The sequence below is a fragment of the Triticum dicoccoides genome, chromosome 2A (genome assembly GCF_002162155.2).
Source record: "Triticum dicoccoides isolate Atlit2015 ecotype Zavitan chromosome 2A, WEW_v2.0, whole genome shotgun sequence".
In the NCBI taxonomy this organism is placed as follows: domain Eukaryota; kingdom Viridiplantae; phylum Streptophyta; class Magnoliopsida; order Poales; family Poaceae; genus Triticum; species Triticum dicoccoides.
Window position 1 is genome coordinate 338534908 of NC_041382.1, and position 18458 is coordinate 338553365.

General features: G+C 43.9%; 1 long non-coding RNA gene across 1 annotated transcript; it reads right to left on the reverse strand.

Annotated features, from left to right (window-relative positions):
* Positions 1-13072: 13072 nt before the first annotated feature.
* Positions 13073-16469, reverse strand: LOC119354535. The gene is made up of 4 exons (XR_005171019.1): positions 15655-16469; positions 14768-15545; positions 13856-13967; positions 13073-13580 (listed from the first exon to the last, which is right to left on the reverse strand). It is a non-coding gene; the product is annotated as an uncharacterized LOC119354535 (long non-coding RNA).
* Positions 16470-18458: the final 1989 nt, after the last annotated feature.

The following is an 18458-nucleotide window of genomic DNA, read 5'->3' on the forward strand; positions in this document are numbered from 1 at the left end:
CACAAACGCGACGTTATCGGAACCAACCCGGAGAAGCAACACCAGAAAGAAGCAAACAACATAGTAAACAACCAACACATCAACATGGCATGATGCACAATCGAGTATGATGCATGTCCGGTTTAATGAAGCATGGCATGGCAATGTGCACAAACAATCCTACAAATTAAGTGGAGCTCATTATGCAACGAGTTGCATATTGACGGAACGCCACATGACTTATTTAGTTCTCTCCCGTTTAGGTACTCAACAATATTAAATGTTGTTAACATGGCAAGGGGTGAAGCATAATCAACCTACCTAACTAGGCAAATTTAAATGAGGCCGGAACAACAAGCAACAAGTCCGGAAAAATCCTCATGTGCATATTTTGGTTATGGTACTGTTCTGCCCTAAACATAATTTTAGAGTTGTTAAACATGCAAACTGATGCCACCATGTTAAACTAGGCATTTTTCTACCCCATTTACATATAAAGTTTATTATAAATCGAGCTACGGTTATTTAGTTATGAAATAAACCATTTTAGCATGGCGTAGGAGCAAATTAGAGCAAACATCAGTTTAAACATTGTAAACATGCATGAAAGTTGGATATTGTGAAACTAGATGAAATTCTAGTCAAGTCACATATATAAATTATTTAGATCCGATGCACGGTTGTGAAGATATTAAATGCAAGAAGTTTAGGGACCATTCTGCAAAACTGGCACTCTCTGGGAAAATAGCTAAATTCGCTGGACAGGAAAAAATATATATAAACAGGCCGAATCTGGGCAGCCCAACAACAGGAAAAAAAGAGGGGCGTTGGCGGGGTGGCTTCACCATGGGCTCGGCCCGGTCAGCGAGGGAGGTTGGCGGCGGCCTAGCGGGCAGGCCGGCTTAGGCGCGCTGGGCCGGCGCGAGGCCCGTCTAGCACACGCCAGCGAGTGGTACAGCGCTGCCCATCTCGTTCGACAGAGAGACAAAGCGCGGCAAGTTCAGAGAAGGGGCGAAGCAGGGGGAGTCGGCGGGCGACGCAGGCGACCTCCGGCGAGGTAGTTGGGTGGCGGGGAGGAGTCCTGCTGGCTCCGGCGAGCTGCTAGTTGCCAGCGACGGTCGCGGTCACGGACGAGGGGGTAGGCGCTGGATTTGGCGAGGAGGCGGAGTTCCTTCGGCGGTGCGCGCTGGGACTTGGCGGCAGGGCGACGACTTGCGCGGACTCGGAGCGACGAGGAGTACGAGGGTGACATGGTGCTGGCGACGGACTCGGCACGACTCCGGTGAAAAGATGAAGAGGGGAGGTCGCGGAGGTGAAGATCCATGACGGCTGTGAGCTTGCCGGCGGGGACGAGCGCAACTCGTCCTGGCTTCCCTGCGAGAAGAGACAGACACGAGAGAGGGATTTGAGAGAGAGAGAGAGAGAAAGGTAGGAGAAGGAAGGGAAGAAGGACAGGGTGAAGGCCGGTCCTGGTGGTCTGGCGATCACCGGCGCTGGAGGCGGGGTGGTCCGGCAAACAGGGCCGGAGACGAGTCGGCAGAGCGGCACGGATCGGGTGGTCAGGCTGGTTGGGCCTCGGGCGCGAGGGATCGGGAGTTGTGGTTGGTCGGCGGTGCAAATCCAGGGAGGTTGCTGGATTGGATCTGAGGAAGAAGGTGGTTGGCCGGTTGGAGTGGGTGGATTGGATCAGGGATCCCGAGGGAGATGCGGCGGCAGCTGAAAGGACAAGTCCCTAGATTTTAGGGTTGCTGATTTATATAGTCGGTGGGTTAGGTTAGGGGATAAACCGGTCCCTTCGATTAAAATCGGACGGTCAGGGTAAATAGGCTAGGGAGTCCAATTAACAAAACAGAGACGTTTAGGGATGATCCGGATCCAATGGTGACGACTGTCCGGGTCGGGTCCGGGACAACTTACGGACGCGCGCGAGGAGGGCCGCACGCTGACGAGAGAGGTTAGGTTGGGTCTGGCGGATTGTGAAGAGCGGGTTGGTCTGAGAGAAGAGGGGAGAGATGCAGCCCGACATGGTTTCCGGAGACCGAAAATGTCCGACGTTAGACCGACTATACTGCCGCTATAGTTATCCGTTGGGGCATCAAACGATCTTCGAATGCGATGAAACTTGACAGGCGGTCTATCTACACTATAATAAGACCACACGTCAACTCTCATCACATTCCGAGAACATTTTCCGACCACTTATAAAATACTATTTCGGACATGCCGCGGGCGCGTGCAAGTGTGTCTGGACTCAGAACAGACAACGGACTGAACTGGGGAACCCGGGTGGATGCAAGTTCAAAAAAAACATGATGATGTAAAGCACATGATGACATGATGAAATGCAATACGCAAGAAAAAGACATGGCAACATCAGCGAATAACTTGAAGACACCTGGCACATCGGTCTCGGGGCGTCATAACACTCCACCACTACGAGAGGATCTCGTCCCGAGATCTAGAATGGCACCGGAGGGCAAACGGAAGAGAAAGAGAAGAGGTAAAATTAAGTTGCTTCTTTGACAAAAGAGTGAAACCACGAGCCTTGAAAAGGTTAAGCCATTTCAAGAAAAGAATACAATGGAGATGACGAAGCTGAAAACACTCCGTTAGAAAAGAGAACAACTTCGGGCAGCACTCTGATTGAAAAGAAAAGGAATTGAATAAGAACTTGGTAAGATTAGAAGATACTTGATGAAATCACAACACACTGCCTCTGGAACTATTGAATGAATGGAACAAGGGGTAAGAAAGATCTCAGACAGCACTCCGGTTGAAAATAGTTGCAAGGCTTGATAAGGCAAAAAGAACTTGAGCAAAAGGGCACAACACTCCGATTAAAATAAGATAGAGAAGGAAAAAGAATGATATAATTTGGACAAGACTCCAACTGCAAATGGACGGAATTGAACATGATCTTGACAAAACAAGATGATGGGTCAAAGATAGTGACATCACAATGCCTCCAGAACAAATGTAAGAATGTAATCAAAAGAACGAAGGACAAAAGAACATCTTTACCTCAAATGAGCTTGAAAAGCATCTTTAGGAGAAGGGTCGAATAGAGTTGTTGGAAAACCAACAATGAAAAGAGTAATCTTTGTTGTGGGCTTATGGAAAACATCTCGAAATCTTGAGGTGAAATTCTGCCACTAGCGAAAATAAGATTGGATTGATAAGAACAAGGAGACGAGAAACTTATCTCACCGATAGGATAAATGAAGAACTTGGATCACTTATAAGCACCATAATTAGCAACAATCCTTAGGGAAAGCTTTAGGTGAAATATAACCCAAGATAACTCCAATGAAGAAATTGGTGGGTTTAAATATCTCATTCTTAACAACTTGCGAATCATGAAACACGAATGGAAATTGTCAAGAATGACATAAGACCATCTCAAAAGATGAGATATGAAAGAATTGCGCTTCGGAATGCAAGAAGAAGAATAATTGAGCTCCTCTGAAAAGAATCTTGATGAACACTTCGAGAAGGAATTAAATCCTTGATGAACCATCATGTAGAACCTTCATGAAGAACTCCGGCAACAAAAGGATGATCAAACAAAAGGAAAAAGAAGTTGAAAACACAAGGTGAAGCCTTGTAATAATTTAGATAGATCCTCGTGGTGATATAATTGAAAGAGCTTGGAACTCCGGAAAGAAGGATGAGCACTTGAACCCAACAATTTAATCATCGTGAACAAACTCCGGAAGAAAAGATTAACATAAGGATGAAACAAGAATAAGAATTACATTATGCTTATCCTTCACCAATTAAATTGATGACAATCAATGGATTTGGCACACTACTTATTTTTGTAGCAAGGATTGAGAGATATAGCGCCAACTTGGTAAGGTCTTCAACGATCCACCATTAGAGTTTGGGACAACGAATACATAGGTATGATAAACGAAGGAAGAAGAAACTCTTGAATGAACCACCGGTAAGAATTGAAAATGATTGAAGTAGGGGTGAATCACCGGTAAGAATTAGCAAACGAACGAAGGTGCTTGAGACAAACTAGATACATGAGAACGAAGGTATCACGAACTGATTAGAGATCACTTGAACGATGCACCGGTAAGATTGGAGAATGATAACTGAGAGCTGAAAATGAATAAACCTGAATTGATGGACTCCTGATAACAAACTGAGAAGACTCTTGAATTGCTCCGAATGGGTGAAAAGAATTCTGACAATCGAAAACAATTATGAGAGGATGGCAACAAGCTAGAATCATGAATCATCGAGAGAATGGACAAGATTGAGAGAAAATTCTTCTTCGGTCTTCAAAATCTGAGAATTACGAAGAGAAACACCACCGTGAATTATTTAGACACTCCGGAAGAATAAAAACGAAGAAGTTGAGCCAACGATGAAAAAAATTTGAAAGATCTTGGAGAAAAACATAATACTTATGATAATTCATTCTTATGTCAAACTTTGAAAAGAATTTTACGGATATCTCCGGGAGAATTAGAAGAGTCAGGTAAGATCCTGGAAAAAGACCTGTGGGTTAGGGCCCACTCAATAGAAAAACACCATTGAAAAGATTTAAGAAGAGAGATAGCACCGGTTGAATAAAATGGCTTGAATGAGATAACATCCTCGAATTAGGTTGAACGGATCTTGAATGACAAGACGAGCCTTTTGCGATATCTTGAGCACTCCAGAACAAATGAATAGCGAGAAGTGAATTATTATGAGGTGCACCGGTATGGCGAAATATTTGAAACGAGGAAAATACATGGTCAACAAAGCTAGACTTGGTTCCACCGGAGAAGAAAAAGAATGAATAATGATGAACTTGAGGCTCCGTTAGAATCTTCATGAGAATCACCGGATAAGAACATTGAAGGAAAAGAATGGAGAGACTTCCATCAATAAAATGATACTTGATTGAGAAATCTGAGTCCTTGAAGAAAAAGGGTGGGTGGGTAGGAAAACAAAGACAAGTTGGAACGGATGAAGCAAACACCGTTGAGAAAGCTGAGATTGAATCTTGCGGATGTTGAAAATGGACGGATCCGCTTGAAGAGAAGCACACCGGTTGAAAAGGATTGGCAAGACAATCTCGATTATCATGAAGGTTTAGTATACACATAGGAATATGAGAACACCACTTAGGAAAGGTATGGAATCAACTCTTGACTTCGAAGCAACTCGAATACCACAACTCAAAAACAAAACAAAGGATTGGCTTGCAAAATAAGTCGAAAAAACATATGATAGAGATTTCGTCCAAAGTTTTCGTGGTGGGGCCTACACGGGCTCGATCGTACAGCACCATCATGTACAAGGCAGTGCACATGACATACGAAGCGTCCCCGAGTCGGCATAGCCAAGGACTCTTTAAGACACAATGAGACCACTATAAAACCAACCGTGAATAGGCGGACCACTAGACGTTGAACCCCAATTTCATATCATCCATCTGTCGGAAAGATATCCTAAGAGCTACTTGAATTCCCACCTATGAAACTCCCAAAATTTTCTGGTTATGCAATCAGGTGTTGGGGATACAGGGGAAGCATAATATCTCACCCAAAACTAGCAAATCCTACATCCAGCTGTATCCATCCTTCAACACATAACCAATAAACCTTCGGAAATCGTCTACCTCAACCTTCGAAAAGCATCCGTTATACGAGTTATGGCAATACTCCCTAACTCCCGCCCCAGTACTGGGTGGCGTCAAGGTTATCTCACCAACAACTGCATAAAAGAGATTTTCGATGTCGGCGAAACTAAACTCAGGTATTCCAGAACTGCAACGATAAAATTGTGACGACAACACCTCGGAGCTCAACTCCCCGGGACACTGCCACAACCCCTAAATGACAGGAGGCACCAAGAACAATGTTCTTGTCACAAAACCATCGGAATGATTCCAAGATACCCGCGTGATCCTAAAAAAATTAGTGAAATTTGAGAAGAGAAGAGTCAAAACTCTACGTCAGGATGCCTTACCAGAGCGATGAAGGGACTGGGGAGTAAAAAGAATTCCTAAACTCTCCGATATATAATTCCTAAATGACTCAAAACATTTTTCTAGACTCAACTCGTCCGCTAATTCGATCAAGCAATGGGGGCTCCTAAGGTCGGGGAAGGCTCTGATTACCAACTTGTAACGCCCTCGATGCGGCTATATCTCCCACGTGTCGAAGCACGACTTAGAGGCATAACCGCATTGAAAGCAATGTCGAAGTGAGGTAATCTTCGCAAACAACCCATGTAATACAAAAGTGAAAGAGATACATAGTTGGCTTACAATCGCCACTTCACACAATTACATGAATAAAGCATTACATCAATCAAATACAATCAAGGTCCCACTACGGAACCAAAATAAAAGAAGAACCCAAAATGCGAAAAGGTCCCTGATCGACCCCAACTGGGCTCCACTACTGATCAACTAGAACGAAGCAACACAACGGACAAGATCTTCATTGAGCTCCTCCTTGAGCTTGGTTGCGTCACCTGCTCGGTAACATCAGCACCTGCAAGCTGGTTTTGGAAGTATCTGTGAGCCACGGGGACTCAGCAATCTCGCACCCTCGCGATCAAGACTATATAAGCTTATAGGTAAGGTAAAGGTATGAGGTGGAGCTGCAGCAAGCGACTAGCATATATGGTGGCTAACATTCGCAAATGAGAGCGAGAAGAGAAGGCAAAGCACGATCGTGAAACTATGATCAAGAAGTGATCCTAGAACAACCTACGTCAAGCATAACTCCAACGCCGTGTTCACTTCCCGGACTCCGCCGGAAAGAGACCATCACGGTTCCACACGCGGTTGATGTATTTTAATTAGGGTCAAGTTCAGGTTTTCTACAACCGGACATTAACAAATTCCCATCTGCCCATAACCGCGGGCACGGCTTTAGAAAGTTCAAAACCCTGTAGGGGTGTCCCAACTTTGCCCATGACAAGCTCTCACGGTCAACAAAGGATATTCCTTCTAGTGGGAAGACCCGATCAGACTCGGAATCCTGGTTACAAGACATTTCGACAATGGTAAAACAAGTCCAGCAAGACCACCCGCTGTGCCGACAAATCCCGATAGGAGCTGCACATATCTCGTTCTCAGGGCACACCGGATAAGCTAAGCGTACAGAAGCCGACGTAACCCAAGTTGCCAAGGGATGGCCCTGCATGGTGCTCTGGGTTGGACCAACACTCAGAGGAGCACTGGCCCGGGGGTTTAAATAAAGATGACCCTTGAGTCTGCAGAACCCAAGGGAAAGAAAAGGCTAGGTGGTGAATGGTAAAACCAATGTTGGGCCATGCTGGAGGAGTTTTATTCAAGGCGAACTGTCAAGGGGTTCCCATTATCACCCAACCGCGTAAGGAACGCATAATCCAGGAACATAACACCGATATGACGGAAACTAGGGTGGCAAGAGTGGAACAAAACACCAGGCATAAGGCCGAGCCTTCCACCCTTTACCAAGTATATAGATGCATTAATTAAATAAGAGATATTGTGATATCCCACCAAGTAAACATGTTCCAACAAGGAACAACATCTCCATGTTCCAACAAGGAACAAACTTCAATCTTCACCTGCAACTAACAACGCTATAAGAGGGGCTGAGCAAAGCGGTAACATAGCCAAACAATGGTTTGCTAGGACAAGGTGGGTTAGAGGCTTGGTTCAACAATATGGGAGGCATGATAAGCAAGTGGTAGGCATCACAGCATAGGCATAGCAAAAGAGCGAGCATCTAGCAAGCAAAGATAGAAGTGATTTCGAGGGTATGATCATCTTGCCTGAGATCCCGCAAGGAAGAAGAACGAGTCCATGAAGAAGACAAACGGACATAGTCGAGCGGGTCCTCACAAACGCGACGTTATCGGAACCAACCCGGAGAAGCAACACCGGAAAGAAGCAAACAACATAGTAAACAACCAACACATCAACATGGCATGATGCACAATCGAGTATGATGCATGTCCGGTTTAATGAAGCATGGCATGGCAAAGTGCACAAACAATCCTACAAATTAAGTGGAGCTCATTATGCAATGAGTTGCATATTGACGGAACACCACATGACTTATTTAGTTCTCTCCCATTTAGGTACTCAACAATATTAAATGTTGTTAACATGGCAAGGGGTGAAGCATAATCAACCTACCTAACTAGGCAAATTTAAATGAGGCCGGAACAACAAGCAACAAGTTCGGAAAATCCTCATGTGCATATTTTGGTTATGGTACTGTTCTGCCCTAAACATAATTTTAGAGTTGTTAAACATGCAAAGTGATGCTACCATGTTAAACTAGGCATTTTAGCATAAAGTTTATTAGAAACCGAGCTACGGTTATTTAGTTATGAAATAAACCATTTTAGCATGGCATAGGAGCAAATTAAAGCAAACATCAGTTTAAACATTGTAAACATGCATGAAAGTTGGATATTGTGAAACTAGATGAAATTCTAGTCAAGTCACATATATAAATTATTTAGATCCGATGCACGGTTGTGAAGTTTAGGGACCATTCTGCAAAACTGGCACTCTCTGCGAAAATAGCTAAATTCGCTGGACAGGAAAAAAATATAAAAACGGGCCGAATCTGGGCAGCCCAACAGCAGGAAAAAAGAGGGGCGTCGGCGGGGTGGCCTCACCATGGGCTCGGCCCGGTCAGCGAGGGAGGTTGGCGGCGGCCTAGCGGGCAGGCCGGCTTAGGCGTGCTGGGCCGGCGCGAGGCCCATCTAGCGCACGCCAGCGAGCGGTACAGCGCTGCCCATCTTGTTCGACAGAGAAACAGAGCGCGGCAAGTTCAGAGAAGGGGCGAAGCAGGGGGAGTCGGCGGGCGACGCAGGCAACCTCCGACGAGGTTCTTGGGTGGCGGGGAGGAGTCCTGCTGGCTCCAGCGAGCTGCTGGTTGCCGGCGACGGTCGCGGTCACGGACGAGGGGGTAGGCGCTGGATTTGGCGTGGAGGCGGAGTTCCTTTGGCGGTGCGTGCTGGGACTTGGTGGCAGGACGACGACTTGCGCGGACTCGAAGTGACGAGGAGTACGAGGGTGACATGGTGCTGGCGACGGACTCGGCACGACTCCGGTGAAAAGATGAAGCGGGGAGGTCGCGGAGGTGAAGATCCACGGTGGCTGCGAGCTTGCCGGCGGGGATGAGCGCAACTCCTCCTGGCTTCCCTGCGAGAAGAGACAGACACGAGAGAGGGATTTGAGAGAGAGAGAGAGAGCAAAAGGTAGGAGAAGGAAGGGAAGAAGGACAGGGAGAAGGCCGGTCCTGGTGGTCTGGCGATCACCGGCGCTGGAGGCGGGGTGGTCCGGCAAGCTGGGGCTGGAGACGAGTCGGCAGAGCGGCACGGATCGGGTGGTCAGGCTGGTTGATGAGGTGCAGAGAGGCAGCGGGGCGCAGCTGGCTGGACCTCGGGCGCGAGGGATCGGGAGCTATGGTTGGTCGGCGGCACAAATCCAAGGAGGTTGCTGGATTGGATCTGAGGAAGAAGGTGGTTGGCCGGTTGGAGTGGATGGATTGGATCGGGGATCCCGAGGGAGATGCGGCGGCGGCTGAAAGGACAAGTCCCTAGATTTTAGGGTTGCTGATTTATATAGTAGGTGGGTTAGGTTAGGGGCTAAACCGGTCCCTTCGATTAAAATCGGACGGTCAGGGTAAATAGGCTAGGGAGTCCAATTAACAAAACGGAGACGTTTTATAGACATTTGGGGATGATCCGGATCCAACGGTGACGACTGTCCGGGTCGGGTCCGGGACAACTTTCGGACGCGCGCGAGGAGGGCCGCGGGCTGACGATAGAGGTTAGGTTGGGTCTGGCGGATTGTGAAGAGCGGGTTGGTCTGAGAGAAGAGGGGAGAGATGCAGGCCGGCATGGTTTCCGGAGACCGAAAACGTCCGACGTTAGACTGGCTATACTGCCGCTATAGTTATCCGTTGGGGCATCAAACGATCTCTGAATGCGATGAAACTTGACAGGCGGTCTATCTACACTATAATAAGACCACACGTCAACTCTCATCCCATTATGAGAACATTTTCTGACCACTTATAAAATACTATTTCGGACATGCCGCGGGCGCGTGCAAGTGTGTCTGGACTCAGAACAGACAACGGACGGAACTGGGGAACCCGGGCATATGCAAGAAAAAAAAACATGATGATGCAAAGCACATGATGACATGATGAAATGCAACATGCAAGCAAAAGACATGGCAACAGCAGTGAATAACTTGAAGACACCTGGCACATCGGTCTCGGGGCGTCACAACAGCCTTTTCCACACAGTTTCTTCTATGCACCGTATATGATGCATTGAATAACGCAAACGATAATTTTTTTAATATCGTGTGCAATGGCAACGCTATCACAAATGATTTAACGGGAAAATTGTGTGTGTTGCACCAGCGAAGGGAAACGTTTTCCTTGGAACGACTCTGTCGGATGTTCATATGAACGGAAACGTTTAGTGGGGACTGAGGGTGTGGGATGTATTTACGACCGGAAACAATTTCGCATGTATAATTGTATTTTTTAGCATGACTGTACGTATAACCGTATTTGAGAACTATTCGGTCGCACACGACCTCATTTTGCCGAGCGTGTGTGCTAGGAGGGCATATCCCCAACGGTTTCTCGGTCGTGTGGGAAGGACCCCCTATCACCCACACTCACTTGGCGACATATCCAAATGCAGTCATGGAAAGGGGTTAAAAACCATTTGTATAACACCTCGATGTACCAGTGAAACTAAGTGGGTGTGCATCCAACACGGTTGCTCATGAAGACCTAGGGCAATTTGAGGAAGCCCATCATTGGAATACACAAGCCAAGTTATATAACGAAAAATTCCTACTAGTATATGAATGTGACAACATAGGAGACTCTCTATCATGAAGATCATGCTGTTACTTTGAAGCACAAGTGTGGAAAAAGGATAGTAACATTGTCCCTTCTCACTTTTCTCTCATTTTTTTGGTGGGCTTATTTGGCCTCTTTTATTTTTATAAAGTCCGGAGACTCATCCCAACTTGTGAGGGAATCATAGCTTCCATCATCCTTTCCTCACATGGGACAATGCTCTAATAATGATGATCATTACACTTTTATTTACTTACAACTCAAGAATTACAACTCGATACTTAGAGAAAAATATGACTCTATATAAATGCCGCCGGTGGTGTACCGGGATGTGCAATGATCTAGCATAGCAAATGACACAAAAAAACAGACAAGCCATGTAAACATCATGCTAGCTATCTTACGATCATGCGAAGCAATATGACAGTGATGGTGCATGTCATAATAAAATGGAATGGTGGAAGTTGCATGGCAATATATCTCGGAATGGCTATGGAAATACCATAATAGGTAGGTATGGTGGCTGTTTTTAGGAAGATATATGGTGGGTGTAATGCACCGGCGAAAGTTGCATGGTACTAGAGTGCCTAGCAATGGTGGAAGGGTGAGAGTGCGTATAATCCATGTACTCAACATTAGTCATAAAGAACTCACATACTTATTGCAAAAATCTATTAGTCATTGAAACAAAGTACTACGCGCATGCTCCTAGGGGGATAGATTGGTAGGAGAAGACCATCGCTCATCCCCGACCGCCACTCATAAGGAAGACAATCAATAAATAAATCATGCTCTGACTTCATCCAATAACGGTTCACCGTACGTGCATGCTATGGGAATCACAAACTTTAACACAAATATTTCTACCAATCCACAATTACTCACTAGCATGACTCTAATATCACCTTCTCTATATCTCAAAACAATCATAAGGAATCAAACTTCACATAGTATTCAACGCACTTTATATGAAAGTTTTTTATTATGTCCCTCTTGGATGCCCATCATATTAGGACTAAATTCATAACCAAACAAAATTACCATGCTGTTTAGAGAGACTCTCAAAATAATATAAGTGAAGCATGAGAGTTTAATAATTTCTATAAAATAAAGCCACCATCGTGCTCTAAAATGATATAAGTGAAGTACTAGAGCAAAATTGCCTAGCTCAAAAGATATAAGTGAAGCACATATAGTATTCTAAAAAATTACTGATTCATGCGTGTCCCTCTCAAAAGGTGTGTACAACAAGGTTGATTGTGGAAAACTAAAAAGCAAAGACTCATATCATACAAGATGCTCCAATCAAACACATATCATGTGGTGAATAAATATATAGCCTCAAGTAAATTAACGATAGATGAAGACCGAAGATGGGATGCTATCCGGGGCATCCCCAAGCTTAGATGCTTGGTTGTACTTGAATATTACCTTGGGGTGCCTTGGGTATCCCCAATCTTAGGCTCTTGCTACTCCTTATTCCGTAGTCCATCAAATTTTACCCAAAACTTGGAAACTTCACAACACAAAACTCAACAGAAAACTCATGAGATTCGTTAGTACAAGAAAATAAATCACCACTTTTTCGTACTGTTGTGAACTCATTATTTATTTATGTTGGTGTAATATCTACTGTATTCCAACGTATCCATGGTTCATACCCCTCAATACTACCCATAGACTAGTAGAACGCCCGTGCGTTGCTACAGGCCACAATTGCTATGCGAATATAAAAAAATGATTATGATCTTCCTCAAGGTCAAAGATTATTTCTTCCTCATACAACGGGGCATGTACGGAGATCAAACGGGCGCCCAGCAGGCTCCTCAAAATTTAACCACCAGCAGACTCCGTGAAATCCAGACCACATGTGGGGGAGAAATGTAGTTGTCCGGACTATCCGCCATGTTATCTCCAACACGTGGCCCCAACACAAAAAACCCACCCCACAGTGCACCCTTCTCTTTTCCTGTTGGACCCTTCCCTCCTACTTGTTTTCCGGCCATAGTCCCACTGGAGCCCTCTCCTGTAAAACCGGATGACTCCCACCTCACCATCACCATGACACCCAATCTCCTTCACACCCCGTGCTTGTGCCGATCCGCCACCGCCATCAAGGGAGAGGAGGCGTGCACTGCCCGTGACGCCCCCCAAGCCAAGAAAGTAGATCTAATGTCTCATGATCTATTACACATTATAACTCAGAGTTGAAATGTCATGCATTACTGTGAAACAAAAATACGATGTCCATTATTGGGCATGCCACAAATATGCCACCATGTCCATTATTAAGTCTTGAAGCAACCAACCAATGCATTTACCCTTCGAACCTAACCAAAAAATTGTACGACTTGATGGAAAAAATATAAACTACTCATGCAATTTGTTACAAAGCCATCTCTAATGCAACACTATTTGCCATATTTTCTAAAGTAGGAAAATTATTTCGCTCAGACAACTGTAACTCAACAAACTAACCCCAATCCACATCCACAACTACATCTGCTGCATAATATAAGTGGGAGGCCCATATGTGTCCACATAATTTTTGATGGGACAAGCGGACATCCTACATCCCACATAATCTCACGTCAATAATAAACAGGGAGCCGCATTGCCGTCAGCAGAAGGCTGGGCCATGCACATGCTCAGTGCCGGGCTCGATGATACGCAACCCTATCGTAACCAGGTTCCTCGCCACCGTGGACTGCTGGTTCAACGCCCAACTCGGCCTCATAATATCTGCAAAAACTGGAAAATGTCTATCAGATTGTAGAACATACATGATTTTGAAACCTAAATTTTGAATGGTGATGTAAATTAACAAAGTCAAAATGTCGTTGAGTCACACTGTTTCCTACATCTTACAAGTGAAACCTGAATTAAAAGGAAACCAATTTTACAATGGTGATGTAATTAACAAAGAAGAAGTTGATGTAAATTAATCGAAGTTTCAGATCCAAAGCCAACAGAGAAGAAGTTGATGTAAATTAATCGAAGTTGCAAAAGTTGAGGTTGTAAAGTACCTGATTTTTTCATCTGCGGGGCGACCATGTGACTACTGGGCACGCTTGGATGCCCGATATGCACGGACAGCGGCGAGTTCACAGGCACATCATTGCGCCCCGGGCTGCTGGCCTGTGATGGTGGCAACACATCAAATTAATCAAGTCAATGCTAGCCGTTAGAAGATACTAATGACTCTGTTTGCATTTGTGTCGATACTAATGATTCTAGTGCTAATTAACCTAAATGAAAGCAAGAATCAATGGCCGCAATGCTTGTACGATCAGTCACCAGTTGTACGCATGGTAACCAAGCTTAACTTTCAAAGGATCTATATTCTTGACGTCAGTTTGAACTGCAAATATTTTATATTATCTATGACGGTGACCACATGTAAAAAGTTGGGTGAAATCACCCCTTTTGATGTAAAAAGCATCTAATAGATGATTGACAATTTAACTGCACATAGCTAAATGGTTTGAATGGAACTGACCTCCTTTATAAGAATGAAAGCTATGTTGTCTTATTGATTCCATCATATAGGTCTAAATTCATATTGACGATGTGGTCAGTACGTAGTGATTCTTGCTACCACGAATTTGGAGATATATAGAGGGAGAGGGAACATAATATGCATTGTCATTTGCTTATGTATGCGAGGAACTACAGATAGAAAAGAGAAATATGCTTGGCGTAGAAAGATATAGAATGTAGTGCATCTTAACCAAATATGGACAAAGCGGCAATGACTGTAAAAGCAATCACATGATGAAAATTTGCAAATGGGAACATTAAACAAACAGAAAGAGTTTCCATCTCAAGTACATACGTAAAGGTACCCTAAAAATGGTTGTAAAAGCAATCATGTGAATGTGTATACTCCAATAATAGTAGCTTTCTATCAGACAAAGTTGTACTATTTCATCACATACCTTATTAGCGCACTAGTACGTCTTTCCAGAAGCCCATACCCTGTGGCCGATAGCATACTCCTTGTCATTGCAGAACACATGCAAGGCAAGTAGTGTCATGCTTTTTCACAAAGATTGCGAGGGATATCACGCAGATACCTCACCTTCCTGACCCAGCAAACAACTATCGTTCTAGTCTTTATGCACACATTCAATGTCTCACGCTGCAGAAGCATATCGTCGCAAGTGTTCTTGATCCATAAGTCATCATCCCCAGAAGAAATCCCTAACAACATCTGGGAACGCATCTTTGAAGATAGTGCTAATGCAGTACTGCGGCGGGCATTATAGAATGAAACAAAGTGACCAAACTTTTTTATCCTGAGCTCTAGTATAGCATCTTGTATGTCTAAGCATTGAATTACTGAACCAAATTTCATTGCAACTAATCTCAGAAATCTACATCTCTCATCATCAATCCGAAAACAGTACAATAATTGATATAATTTTGAAAAGATCAGACAACCATGATCTTGAATTCTAAGGTGTCTAAATCAACTTTGAAAGACTACACACACAAAATTCTTCAGTTATGCAGTCGCTCAACTAAAAAGCTCTGAAGGCTTCATACATACCTCAGGATCTCTTCCGTAGGCCTGGTACCGCATCGTCGGCAATGTGTGTTCCATCATGTGTATGAAGGCTGGGGTGTTGTCCTTCTCTTCGATGACCCTGCATCTAAGTCCAGGTTCTCATTGACAATTCTTCCTCCACCGGCGCCACCGAACCCACCTTTGCTCTAGACGACATACAATCAAATCACACACAACTCAGCAAAACTGAACAAGAAATCTCCAATTTAACTGAAGACAATGTCAGCTATCCACAACCACAAACTAACTGCTCACCGGGGCAACAATTCTTTGGTGGACTGTGATGTGTGTGTATCGGACGGGCCCTTGCTATGGCCCTCATGCCTGGGTAGTGCGTGGGCAGGGGCACAGGCCATAGGAAGGATCCGACATGGTGTGCATCGGGTAGGGCGGCAGCGGAGAACTAATGGGTAGGGTTTTCGTGAGAGGTGTGCAGGCGAGGGCCTTGAGCGCAACTGGGGCATGGCCATCACGACCACGGTGGAGGCAGGCTCACGGAAACGGATGATTGTGCGCCGCTGCCATCCGCGGCGGCGTGCTCAAGGGCAAGGCAACATCATCTTGGATCAGCACCACTGTAGGCCCACAGAACGGTCGCAGACTAGCTATTAGCGACAACCGAAGATCGAGTTGGAGGTGGGGGTGGATGGAGAACCAGCACACGACCAGCAGTGGGGTCGTGGTGAGCGGTAGAGGAGCCACTGCCTGCATCGGCATGTCCTTTTCCTGCTTGTTGGTCCACATGCCACCACGCTCCCCTCCCCGACCTCTCTTCCATGGCTGGCAGAACAGACGTGATGGGTTTGAACTTGGAAGGGAGGGAAAACCCCTTGTCTAGATTCAGATCGGGTGGGGCTCGGTTTGAAAAGAATGGAAATAAAACTCATAATCGGTAGGATTTGTTTTCCAGGATGAATCGGGAAGGAGATCGATCTCAAAGGGTGAGCAATAGAAACAAATCAGAAAATACCGGCATAGGGCATGCGCTACCAAAAAATCGGTGGGTGCGAGATGATTTTGATCGATGGTAGGGGCTGCGAACAAATGAATTATCGATGGGCAGGGTTGCGAATGAACAACGACCTGCGAGCGACGATTTGGTAAGTGTGGGAAGGCGCAATGTATCATTATGAAGGAGTTGAATGATGAATCATCGTTCACTAATTTTCCTTTAATAGTAGAATATTTGGTTGTTAGGAAAGGTAAGGATCAATGCATTAGGAAAGTTAAGATTTTAGCATTGATTGTCATGAAACTGGATTTCATTGTTTGGTAATGTGCTATTGGTTCCTACCCATTTGAAAAGTGGCTAGATAGGAAAGTTTTTATTAGACAATGAAAAACCAATGTGAAGGGGCGGTGGTGGAGGTGAGATGAAAAAAATGGACGAAAAAAGCCAGACAAAATAATCTGGACGCAATCCTAGCAATTGCTCCATTAGGAGTAGAGATTCATCAAAATAAGCAAACAACACATAGAAAACAGAATTTGTCAAAAACAGAACAGTCTGTAGAAATCTGAAAACTTCGAATACTTCTGTAACTCCAAAAATTCTGATAAATTAGGAAAACATAAACAATTTGTATATCAATCTTGTGTAGAAAATTCAAAGTTTTTCCACGCTTCTATGATTTTTGAAAATTCTGTAACTGGGCGCAAAAGTTTCTCTTTTTCAGCAAGATCAAATCAACTACCACCGTAAGCCATCCCAAAGGTCTGACTTAGCGCGAACACTAATTTAAAACACCAAAACACATCTAACCAGAGGCTAGATGACAAAATTATTGAAAAACAGAACCAAAAAAGCAAGAAAAAAATAAAATTGGGTTGCCTCCCAACAAGCGCTATTGTTTAACGCCCCTAGCTAGGCATAAATCATAGATCTAGGTATTGTCATCTTCGGTATGCAATCCATAAGTAGATCTCATAATAGAATCATATGGTAACCTAATTTTGTTTCTAGGAAAATGCTCCATGCCCTTCCTTTAGCGAAAACTGAAATCTAATGTTTCCTTCTTTCATATCAATAATTGCACCAATTATTGTAAGGAAAGGTCTAGCAAGGATAATAAGATATGTAGAATTGCAATCTATATCAAGAACAATGAAATCTACGGGAACATATTCCTATTTGCAACAATAAGAATATCATTAATTCTTCCCATAGGTTTCTTAATAGTGGAATCCGCAAGATGCAAATTTAAAGAACAATCATCAAATTCACGGAAACCTAACACATCACATAAAGTTTTTGGAATAGTGGAAACGCTAGAACCCAAATCACACAAAGGATGGCACTCATAATCTTTAATCTTAATCTTAATAGCAAGTTCTCACTCATCATATAGCTTTATAGGAATAGAAACTTTCAATTCATGATTTTCTTCAAAAGATTTCATCATAGCATCAACGATATGTTTAGTAAAAGATTTATTTTGATTATAAGCATGAGGATGACTTAACATGGATTGCAACAAGGAAATACAATCTATCAAGAACAATTATCACAATTAAAATCCTTGAAATCCGAAAGAGTCGGTTCATCGCTAGTTAAAATTTTGACCTCTCCAACCCCACTTTTATCAATTTTTGCATTAAGATATATAAACTCCAAATCATCGGGACGCCTTTAACTAAAGTTGACTCATCTCCAGTCCCATATTTATGAAGATTTATATTAGAAAACAAAGATTCAATAGGAGTCACATCAATCACTTTAAGATCTTCATCATTATTTTCACAAACTAGAAGAACACGCTTTTATAAACCAATCTTGCTTAGCATGCATCTTAGCGGTTCTTTGTTTGCACTCATCAATGGAAATTCTCATAGCTTTCACAGATTCATTAATATCGTGTTTGGGTAGAATAGATCTAATTTTCAAAGAATTAATCTCAAGAGAAACTCTATCCACGTTCCTAGACAAATAATCAATTTTAAGCAAATTTTCTTCAACCAAAGCATTGAAATTCTTTTGAGACTAATAAATTCTTTAATATTGTTCTTAAAATCAGAGGGCACCTTATTATAATTTCCATAAGAGTTGTTGTAGGAATTAC